The 12155-nt window shown below is 43.1% G+C and overlaps 1 pseudogene; it reads left to right on the top strand.

The window, feature by feature from the left end:
• The first annotated feature begins 416 nt into the window (after positions 1-416).
• Positions 417-799, top strand: LOC147002547 (TIM double twin CX3C motif protein pseudogene; annotated as a pseudogene).
• Positions 800-12155: the final 11356 nt, after the last annotated feature.

The following is a 12155-nucleotide window of genomic DNA, read 5'->3' as shown; positions in this document are numbered from 1 at the left end:
AGAAAAAGTGGTACATTTACACAATGGAGTACTACTCATCTATTAAAAACCATGACCTCATGAAATTCGCAGGCAAATGGATGGAACTAATCATCCTGAGTGAGGTAATCCAGAAACAAAAGAATACACATGGTATGTACTGATTGATAAGTGGATATTAGCCTCAGACCTCAGAATACTCAAGAAACAGCCCACAAACCATAATGAAGCTTAAAAGAAACAAGACCAAAGCGTGGATGCTTCAATACTACTTAGCAGAGGTAGAAAGAGGGTGGGACCTGGGAGGGAGAGGTGGAGGGAAAGGGTGCAGAATCTGGCATGTGAAAGGACAGGAGAGGTGCAGTGGGTGCACAGGCGGGCGCCGGCGCAGCTCAGGGTCGCCATGGCGGAGGTGCAGCAACTCTGAGTGCAGGAGGCTGTGGACGCCATGGTGAAAAGTGTGGAGATAGAGAACATCCGGAAGATGCAGGGCCTCATGTTCCGGTGCAGCGCCAACTGCTGTGAAGACACCCAAGCATCTATGCAGCAGGTGCACCAATGCATCAAGAGCTGCCATGTGCCTCTGGCTCAAGCCCAGGCTCTGGTCACCAGCGAGCTGGAAAGGTTCCAGGACCGCCTGGCCCGCTGCACCATGCATTGCAATGACAAAGCCAAAGACTCAATGGATGCAGGAACTAAGGAGCTTCAGGTGAAGCGACAGCTAGACAGATGTGTGGCCAAGTGTGTGGATGACCATATGCACCTCATCCCAACAATGACCAAGAAGATAAAGGAGTCTCTGTCATCTATCGGGAAATAAAATTGTTTGCCAGTGACCATCGGGACTGTGAGCAGGCTCTTTAAAAGGAAGAATGGAAGTTTAATATGTTAAGCAATGTTTACGAATGAGGAAAACTTAGACACAGCAAGTTCCAGGCAAATGCTGCTCACTGCTGGACACTAGTCCCTTTACATCCGGATCTTAGATGGCAAACTAGGAAGAAGCTGGTGCTAAGATTTGGATCACAGATAGCTCAGAGGAGAGGTCTAGATCCTAAATATTCATATGCAAATGTCTGTTCTGTAGTAGAGATCAACCTTGTACCAAGAGCTGAGTTTCTTACTACAAACATCCAGGCTGGCAGCTCTCTTCAACCTACTGGTAAAATCTGAGGAGCGGTGCATCTCCTCTGAGAAGCTTGACAAATCCTGTTGACCAGAAGTATCACCACAGCACCTTGCATATGCTGGGAAACAAAACCCAGTAGGCTAGGAATTCAGAGGAAAGGATTTCCTTTTCAAATCTATATTTTGCTGAGTTTTGTCTTATATGCAGGGCACACTGGATCTAAGATACAGGAGGCAGAGTGGTTTGAGTCACTTCTAAAGGTTCCTGGTATTATGTACTGTCAAGATGGGAATGTCCATTTCTTCAAATTCTGTTACTCTAGAAGCCCCTGAAGAAGCCAGACAGTGTCACACACTGAACATGGGAAACAGCCTTCTTCACTGACTTGTGCAGCAAAGTGACACATCCTTATGAAAAGCAAGGGGGTTGGCTGTCACTCACATGCCAGTCGCTGAGAATAAACAGTAACTAGGAATTGTTGAGAAGTGTGAACCCAGTATTAATCAGCTCTGAATCTACAGAGACTTATAGCAACAAGAAAGCCAGAAAATGAGCAACTTGGGCCACAGAGAGCTAGGACCACTGTAGAACAAGAGAGGCACACACTTTCTTGCCAAATGCCATTTTTGCCTGGGTGTTTTTTATTTTTTATTTTCTTTGCAGTGCAGTGTTGCTGGCCCAACATAGCGCCTTATCTTTTGGATAAGTACTATGTTGTATTTATACCAATTAATTACTTGAAACAGTGATATATCTGTCTTTTTGCTGTGTCAAGCCTGCAATATATTTTACAAGTGGTTTGGTTTTTAAATAAAGTTTCATTGTCTCCAAAAAAAAAAAAAAAAAAAGGACAGGAGAAAAGTACAGAGGGTCAGGAAATTGAGTACAAATATTTAGCAGTGGGGGATGGAGAACTGGGGTTGCCACTAGAAAGTCCCAGATGCAAGGGAAGTGAGAGGCTCCCAGGACCCAAAGGGGATGACTTTAATACCCAACAAAGGGGAGATAGAACCTGTAGAGACCACCTCCAGTAGATGGGCATGGCCCCCAGTTGAGCGATGGGGCCACCCACCCATCTCAAAATTTTTAATCCTTAATTGTTCCTGTCCAAAGGAAAGAGGGACAAAAAAATGGAACAGAGACTGAAGGAAAGGCCATCTAGGGCCAACCTAGGGATCCATCCCTTCTGCAGATACCGAACCTGACACAACTGCTGATGCAAAGAAGCACTTGCTGACAGGAGCCTGGTGTGGCTCTCCCTGAGATGTTCTTGCAGTACCTAATACAAATACTTTTATCCAGCCATCTGACTGAGCCTGGGAACCCCAACAGAAGAGCAAGAGGAAGGACTAAAGGAGCTGAAGGGAATTGTAACCCCATAGTAAGAACAATATCAACTAATCAACCTGACCCCCCAGAACTCCCAGGGACTAAACCACCAACAAAAGAGTACACATGGAGGGATCTATGGCTCTAGCTGCATATCCAGTAGCAGAGAATGGTGTTATCTGACATCTGTAGGAGGTGAGGCCCTTGATGCCCCAACAAAGGGGGATGGTAGGGTGCTGAGGCAGGAGTTTGTGGATGGGTGAGGGAGCACCGTTATAGATGCAAAGGGGAGGGGGAATGGGATGGGGGGGGTTGTGCAGTGGAAACCTGGAAGAGGTGTATCATTTGAAATGTAAACAAATAAAATGATTAATAAAAGAAAAGAAACAAACATGCAAATGCAAAACCTTCCAAGGAGAGAGCGAGAGAGAGAGAGAGAGAGAGAGAGAGAGAGAGAGAGAGAGAGAGAGAATGTGAACTAAATGTACAACAATAAAGTAGCAGTAAAAGAAATTAAAAGCATACCAAAACAAAACAAAAAACAAACAAAAAACCTTCCTGGGGTTAAAGAAAGAGTGAAACTGGGTGTGGCCATACATGCCTTTAATCCTGTAAAACTCAGGGAGGAAACAGAGGTAAGAGGAATGCTGTGAATTGGAGGCAGGTCTGATCTAGATAGTGATTTCCAGGGCTATGTAGAAAGTCTACTGCCCCAACTAAATAAATGAATAGGAAAAAAAACCAAATAAATATAATTATTAACTTGGAATAAAAGTAACAAAGAAAGAAGGGAAGGCAGTGATGGTGCCTGGTTTATGGGGGAGGGGAGACCCTTGGTCTAGAATGTCCCAAGCTCTAGGCTCCATACCCTCTGTACTGTATAAAGTTGGTTTCCCCAGCACTCAGAAGACGGAAATAGGCAAATAAAGTGGAGGTGGAGTTAGGGTGGTGTGGGAGAGAAACTACTGTGCTTCTTTCCAAAGTCGGCCCTTTTCATCTTGAGGAAACTCCATGCTTATGATGTGTCCTTTTGTTTATTCCATTTTTCCTTCTCTTTTAAATTTGATTGTATTTTATCTGCTAGCCAGCTGGCCCTATGGATTGTTTCACAACCGTTACCCTCAGGAATCCAGACCCATGATCTCACTGAGGCTTTCAGGACTTCTTCCTGAGTGTTGTGTGAGTGAGTCTATCAAAAATTATTTTAACGCTATTATACTTGTTACCCTCCTTCTCCTCCTCTTTTCCCTTCTCTTCCTCCTCTCTTCAACCTTTACCTTTTATTTTGAGGCAAAACCGGGAGGGTGAGAAAAGAGAGGGAGAGAGGCTTGACTTGACTCTTTAGCATTCTTCCCACTGTGGCTACATGCTTTATTTTTAACCACCTCCCAAGGAAACCCCTTTCCCCGTAATCCACAACCCTGTCTGGAACATTATTGATTCATTGACCGGAGAACTCTCTTTTTTTTTGGCCCCCATCTTGAGAGCTGATCTAGCATGCTTTCAGACCCCAGGTGTGTTCCTTCCTCCTGTGCTGAACTCTGTACTGCATAAACACCAGAATGAAGGAGCTGGGAATAAGCACGTGGGGTGGTGGTCGAGTTTGGATGGTGAGGAAGAGAAGCTAATTCCATGCTGCTTTCCCAAAGTTGGCCATTTTCAGCGTTCTGAGGAAACTTCATACTTCAGTTTTTAATCTGATTCATGATGATGATGTAGGCTGTCGTGGAAAAACTCTCAGAGATCACAGCTGGCCTGTTCTACATGGCCAGTTCAAGGGCAGGTTGGTAGAGCGATTGATCCTGTCTTGAAAAAGAGAGAGACAGAGACAGACGAGAGAGAAGGGGGTGGGGAACAGATAAATAGAAATGTAAAAAATCTACTTGGAACCACCCCCCCCCCCACACACACACACATAGCAGGGCATAATTTTCTGACCAAAGTGAGAACCTTTAAAGCAAATCACTATGAAAATAGATATTCCTGGAAATAAAATACAAATGGGAATTTTAACCATTCCACCACTCTTTTAATTTGCTCTAACTCTGTATTTAGTCTTCGAAAAGGGAGCGGGTGTGGGTGAGTGAGGGCAGGCAGGAGGGTGGCCAACGGGCTGTGGCAGTGAGCACCAGAAAACAACAAACCCCAAGCAGTGGAGTGTTTTAAAAATGAGACCTAAGCCAGGAGGTGGTGGCGCACGCCAGTGGAAGAGGAGCATGGCAGCGACTTCAGTTCCACACTGTTAGGTCTCATTTTTTCTTTTTTTCTCTTCTCTCTTCTCTTCTCTTCTCTTCTCTTCTCTTCTCTTCTCTTCTCTTCTCTTCTCTTCTCTTCTCTTCTCTTCTCTTCTCTTCTCTTCTCTTCTCTTCTCTTCTCCTCTCTTTCTCCTCTCCTCTCCTCTCCTCTCCTCTCCTCTCCTCTCCTCTCCTCTCCTCTCCTCTCCTCTCCTCTCCTCTCCTCTCCTCTCCTCTCCTCTCCTCTCCTCTCCTCTCCTCTCCTCTCCTCTCCTCTCCTCTCCTCTCCTCTCCTCTCCTCTCCTCTCCTCCTCTCCTCTCCTCTCCCTCCCCTCCCCTCCCCTCCCCTCCCCTCCCCTCCCCTCCCCTCCCCTCCCCTCTCCTCCCCTCCCCTCCCCTCCCCCCCTCCCCTCCTCCCCTCTCCTCTCCTCTCCTCTCCTCTCCTCTCCTCTCCTCTCCTCTCCTCTCCTCTCCTCTCCTCTCCTCTCCTCTCCTCTCCTCCCCTCCCCTCCCCTCCCCTCCCCTCTCCTCCCCTCCCCTCCCCTCCCCTCCCCTCCCCTCCCCTCCCCTCCCCTCCCCTCCCCTCCCCTCCCCTCCCCTCCCCTCCCCCTCCCCTCCCCTCCCCTCCCCTCCCCTCTCCTCTCCTCTCCTCTCCTCTCTCATTCATTCTGGGGACCCAAAGGGACATTGGGAAAATGGCTAAGTCAAAATAAAGCTCACTGTCTTTATTTACTGTCCACTTTTCATGTGTTGATAAAGTCCAGAGCTTTACTGAAGTCCTGAATGGAACCATCTGAAAGGCCAGATGAACTGATGTCATCAGGGATTAACAGCCCTTTCTGAAGCAAGTCTCTGGAAACAGCCTCAGCTGAGGTAGAATCAAGCAGGAAGCTGGAACAACAGGTCATCTCAGCATTCCTGAAGGGGAGTCTTTTCAGGGCTGCCCTCTTGTTGTTTTAGTCTGTAATATATAAACCTTACAACCAATATTTAGTTCTATAAAGATATTTGTATGGAATGTGCAAGGTGCACAAATCAGTTAAGGATGAATTTTTGCTTCTTGTTTGAGCAGGTAAAAGACAACTGTCTTTTTAATGAGTTAACTTGATCAGCAACCAAATGACAATACATCTTCATTAATGCCATACGGAAAAAGTGCAGAGATGAATTTTGAGGGTTCTGTACAGCTGAGTCCTGGCTAGAGACAGCACATTATTCTTAAAGACATGTTAATAAAAGTTAATACTCATAAAAGTTAATAGAAGAATAACAGAGAAAAAAAAGACACGATGACATTTGAAGCACCCTGTACAGATGCTGTCAAGATGATGAAGGATCAGAGAATCAGAGTTAAAAGGATGAACTGTTAAAGTAATAGAAAACAGGAAACAACAACAACAACACAGTTGTAGAAAAGAAGGCAATGTTTCAAGGATGAAAGACCAACAGTCACATACTACAGTTAACTCAAAGTAAGGACTGGAAATGGCCAAAGCACTTGACAATATGTGGTTACTAATTGGATAGATCCTGTAGAGAAGCATGACAAATTCTGGATTGAAACTATAGAAAATGAGAAACAAAGAAGTAAACTCAGGTGATTATATTAAGGCCTCTTTAGGCAGGTCCCATTCCCAAGAGCAGTTAGACAACACAAAACTAACTCAATGGTATTTTGGACACTTTTTGGTCTCATTTTGATTTGTTTGGGCAACATTGTCTTATTGGTGTTTTGCTTGTTTATTTTTACTTCCATTTGTGAGTATGTGTGTGTGTGTTTCTTGGTTTATTTACATGTGGGTTTAAAGAGAACGAAAGAACATAAGGGTGAGTGAGTAGGGATGTAGAGAGGATCTGGAAGGAATTGACAGAGAGAAAAAAATGGTCAAAATATATAATGCTTGAAAAGGAATTTTAAATAATAAAAAATAAGTAAAGTCAGGCAAGAAGTAACAGTGTAAATGTCTAGCCGTTAAGGCTGATAGGACTAGACACACTTCGAAGATAGCTTTAAAACAGAGCCAGTAAGGTTTGCTAATGGGCCATTTGTAGTGTTTTAGATGGATAAAGGATTACATTCTTATTGCAAAAAAAGCAGAAAAAGGGAGCTGCTGCACATAGAGATGGGGCAGAGAGAACAGAACACAAATCCAGCTGGTTCCTGTGTCTAGTCTCATCCTGTATTCAGTGAGACTCTGTGTCCAGTTCTTTTCTCCTACAGATCCGATGTTTTTCCCTTAAAAAAAAAAGAATAGACAGACAGATAGATATAGTATATAGACATATAGATGATAGATGATAGACAGATAGATATAGTATATAGACATATAGATAAATGATGATGATAGATAGATAGATAGGTAGATAGAATTGATTCTTTTATAATTTCACATTATGTATCCCAATCACAATCATTTCCCAGTCCTTCCATGTCTGTCTCCTCTGTGATGCTCTCCTCTCAACAAAAATGTCTACTTTGTGCTATCCATATACTCACTGGAGCATAGGCAGACTCTCAGTGGTCTACCCCCGGAATAGAAATGAGTCATTCCCCTTCCTCTCCTCTTCCAGAAGCCATCAATTTGTGCAAAAGCCAACCTTAGCATTCTTATCATACTTTCTTTTTTTGTTTTTGTTTGTTTTGTTTTGTTTTTCTAGACAGGTTTTCTCTGTATAGCCCTGGCTGTCCTGGAAGTCACTCTGTAGACCGGGCTGACCTCGAACTCAGAAATCCTCTTGCCTCTGCCTCCCAAGTGCTGGAATTAAAGGCGTGCGCCATCCCGTCCGGCTCTTACCATACTTTCTAAGAGTTCTCGTTGATGGCTTCCTGTTTAGGCTATTATCCATTCCTGGGAAAGTGGTTGGGATGGAGAAAGAGGTATCACAGAAGCAATTTATGTCCCTCCCTCTCAACAGTACATCATCAATCATCACTATCACTGAAAAATTAGCTTCCTTTCTATTTACAGATAGTGGGAAAACAGGTCACGAGCTTCTACATGTTTTCTGGCATAGACCCCAGCTGCTGTAGGACCATAGAACCAGACAAGACCCTTGGAGCCAGCCTGGACTATGCACATCAACTTGGCCTCAAGTTGCAGTGCAAAGCACTTACATCAATATGGCCCCCAGAGTCAGCACAGCCCACCGATTTCAGCGTGGTTTCAGACTGCAGTCAGACCATGGACATCCACATATCCATGGCTTCAAGTAGAAACACTGCCCACAAAATCAACTTGGCCTGAGGCCGCAGCACAGACTGTGGACATTTTCACAGGCCCCAACTGTGGAAGAATCAGACCTGACTGTTAGCAGCAACAGGCCCAAGACATTGCCCTTAGAGCAGTGCAGGACAGCCAGATCAGTATGGCCCCCAGTGGTAGCTGGACCCTCATACATCAACATGGCTTCAGGTGGCAGCACAGGCCATTCACATCTGCATTTCAAGAGTTATAATAGAACCTGGAAGAAAGAATTTATATAAGCTATTTTTGGGTGCATTACTACTTCCTACAGGAGCAGAAAAGCTAGTATATGATACTAAATTGTTGAATGGACAGTACAGCAACCACTTTCCTTCACATAACACTAATTTTCTGGAAGTTAAGTATTATATGTTAGCATATTTTTAATGTCCAAACCTTTCATTTATGAAAAATTCTTGTTAACATTATCTTGTGGGAAATCTGTGTTAAGATAACCAACACACTGATGATAAAAAGAGAAATTTGTGCGTGGGTTTATAACAAAATCCAGTGATGTGAACTTGATTCCATCTAGACACCACGCACCAAATGCCTGTTCTATGCTAAGGATAGGCTGAGTATTACAGATACTAACCTGTCCTCAAGCAGGTAACAATGTCCTCTGAAGTCACTAGATATCAGAGGAAGGATATATTAGAGATTTCCCTAGGAACAGATCCAATGTAGAATGCTGTTGTGTGTAGTTTTGAACTACCCATTTTTGCTCCAGGAAGTGGCTTCACTACCAGCCCCCACTCAATTTCACTTGAATATGCAGATAGAAGACACATACACAATTATTCCATTTCTACTTGCCTTTGAACACTATTCCTGGGTTCTACTATCTCTCGCCTGGAAAATATGCCCTTACTATTGCTCTTAGCTCTGCTTCTTGAATGTGCCCTAAACTTCAGTAGCTAGTCCCATCTACTCCCTGACCTCCAGCATTGTAGTAGTGGCCACAGGCCCCCGAGTTCTCTCAAAACATCACATGCCTACTGGGTTCTTCACCCTCAAAAGCATGGCAAAACTCCTTCTCCATCCTTCTGTCTCCCTGCCTGCCTCCAGGAACCTGGAATTCTCACCTGTACTTTCCATTCAATTGGTCCATGTCTTTCTTTACTGACAAATCACGAACCAATTGGGGAACAGGAACTTGGCATCAAAAGCCCTCTACACCTCACCTTTTCTGTCAAAAAAAAATAACAATCATGTAAATTACACAGTATGATATACAAATAACATCCAGTCCATCATATTTGTTAATCAGATAAAGTGCTTTACCATCATTTGTAACTGAAGGCATTATGATCCTATCCCTAGATTATAATTAGATTTTAGCCTGTAATACCATCTGAAAACCATGTCCTCCACTCTATAACCTCTCTCTCAATGATAAACAACTTGAATTTGATTATGAGACTAAAAGTACTCTTTAACCCAGTTAGAAATCTGAAAATGACTTAAACCTTTCCTGCATATATAGGAAGCAACAAAACTACTAAACTTAAATAGCTACTAAAACTTAAACAACTGTAGAGACAGCTGACTACCTGGATAGCCCCCAATTCCTCAAAATGCTGGAGCATCAGTCTTCAGCCTTCTGGCCCAGGATCATCTGATAGACCTTTGCAGAGCAAAATTATTAAGGACTGCTTACCCTGACTTGGTAGAGCCAACAGTCTACTATTCTGCATAATGTATTCTTTTCCTGGACAGCATCCTGTCTGAAGATGAAACAGGCAATTTCTACCCAGTGGCCACCCTGCCATGATAAGCAACCTCACCTGGAGGTAAAGATGCTCAATATCGTCTTTGAATCAAGAAAGGCATACTGTCAGGACCAACTATCTCTCATTGTCAAATGATTAAATGACATTAAATGTCACATTCTGTGGGTTTCTGATGTTTTTGAAATATATATATATATATATATATATATATATATATATATATATACATACGTATGTATGTATACCTATGGTAATCTGAACTGTTAAACCTTGTCTACTCTTAGCTATTTTTAATTGAAATATATCAGAAAACACCCTTTTATAACTAAATCAGAATCTAACATAAACATGAGGTTGTTTTCTGACCCTTAACTTGTATTGATGAATCATCTAAAATCAGTTTGTAATCGAAGTTATTAGAAGGAATGGGTCTTCAACATACTGGCAGGTGGGAAAGAAAAAAGTGAATTCATGAGGCAGAGGGTCCAGTGTCCAGTGCCTCCTAATTAACTGTGTGACACACATCTGATCTTTCTGATCTTTCATTTACAAAGTAAACAAAAGATCACTGTGCACTGGCAGTTCCCAAAGGTAGGCTCCCTGGAAAGTGGCCACTACTCACTCCACATGCAGCAGTACTGGAATGAGGCAGGATTACCTTCTGTTCCATGGTTAACACCCTACACACATAAACAGTGAATTCCTATTCTTGGATCTGCATACTGATTCTATTTCAGTCTTGCATGTGTTTGCTTTCGATGGGGTCTCGCATAACTGAGGCTGGCCTTGGATTTATTATGTAGCTGAGGATGGCGTGAACTTCTGACCTCCTGATTCTAACTCCCAAAGATACAGAACCAGCATACCAAATTTTTGCAATTCAAGAGTTTAAACTTGTTAGGCAAACACTCAACTACAGAACTATGCATTCAGAGCCTCAGAGGTGACAGGAAAATGGAGATACCTAAAATGATGGATTTGATTCTTTAGTCTTGGAGTTGGCAGCAGTCATCATCATCATGTGATAAACTGAAGAACAACATCAGGAGAAAATAAGTTCTAACCAGCAACAACAGACTACTGGTATCCCTCAACACATATGGCAAAACATCTAAGTAGCAGCCTAAGCTTGGAACTGGACAGGCTGTCTATTGTAGTAGCTCTGTACCAAAACTTGACATATACATTCAGAGTCAATGTGCTATGAGAAACATTAACTAAAAGTTTTAACAGTCCTTCCATATCCCAAGGAGTGTGTGTGTGCACTTGCGCGTGTGTACACCCACATCCAAACATTCATGTATTCAGCAGTGTATAAATTGGTACAAAATCATATTTTTAAACACAGTTATATTTTATACAAAATTACAGAGCTACTTTAATGCTTTGAGTATTTTTTATAGTCAATCTGTGTTTACGTAAGTTTTACTATTCATGTCCTTGGATAAATAGATCATGGTTGGGACTCTACAAAGTTGTAGACTAAATTTAGCCTCTTTGAACTGTTGAGGCACACAGCATCAAATGGGAGACTGGAGCAGCAAACACGGCTTTTCAAGAAATGCCCATGTAGCTCTGGCCAGCTCTCTGCTTTCCTCTGTCTGGCCTGAGTTCCAGTGGCACTCAGCCTCACACTAGGCTCCTGTTTTATTTAATGAAATAAATGGCCATCCGTCCATTTTCATTACTTAGTTGGCCTCTGAGAGCATTTTCATTGGGATGTTTGAGATGCCAGAACTGTGGCATGTCAAACATGGAAAACTGCACGCACAGTGGAGCCAATGGGAGAGAGAGGCTACACGTGCTGCAGGCCGCAGAGCTGGAGAGGCAGGGCTATAGATGAGGTCTCCAGAGGCTCCAGATAGTAGACATGTTGGTGCAGGGATTGGTGATTTCTCAGCCTGGGTTCAGATCTTATCTTGGTTGGGGCTTTCCTTGTTGCCTTGAATGTGGGTAGCAACATTCCATGAGCTAACAGAATGAAAGTAAAACAACATTACTGAAGCACTACCTGCCCCATCCCTTCCTCTGCATCCATAGTTACAAGCTCCTCCCACTACACACCTTTCTTGCATAATAAAGTCTACTTGAACTATGAGTCTTGAGTCGATTCCATCAGGAATTTGTTATAACAACAAGTAACTAGTGCATTAAAGTTGAACGTACCAAACTGCACTGCATTGAACTCAATTGAAATGCACCCCCAAACTGCCCTCCCCTCCTGACTCACCCTATGTTGCTCTTAAGTAGCCTCTCTTTCCTGCCTATTCTCATGAGGGTTGGAAGTATCCTATCTCTGATTCATTTTCTTAAATCTCTCTCTGATTTGTCACATTGCCCCTCCTCAATTAGACATCATTATTTGGGTTTAAAGTATGTACTAAGGGCATGTATGTATTCCAGCCAGAGGGACTAAAGATGTGTGGCATATCTGTATTCCAGCTGGATCACATAGACCTAGAAAGTCTTTGGATATGATCTTTTGCCAGAGCAGCTATGTTGCTGG

This window comes from Mus caroli, unplaced genomic scaffold (genome assembly GCF_978045245.1).
Source record: "Mus caroli unplaced genomic scaffold, Mus_caroli_1 scaffold_10, whole genome shotgun sequence".
NCBI classification, from domain to species: domain Eukaryota; kingdom Metazoa; phylum Chordata; class Mammalia; order Rodentia; family Muridae; genus Mus; species Mus caroli.
Note: the sequence above shows the minus strand (reverse complement) of the source record. Positions and strands in the feature narration are given on the sequence as shown.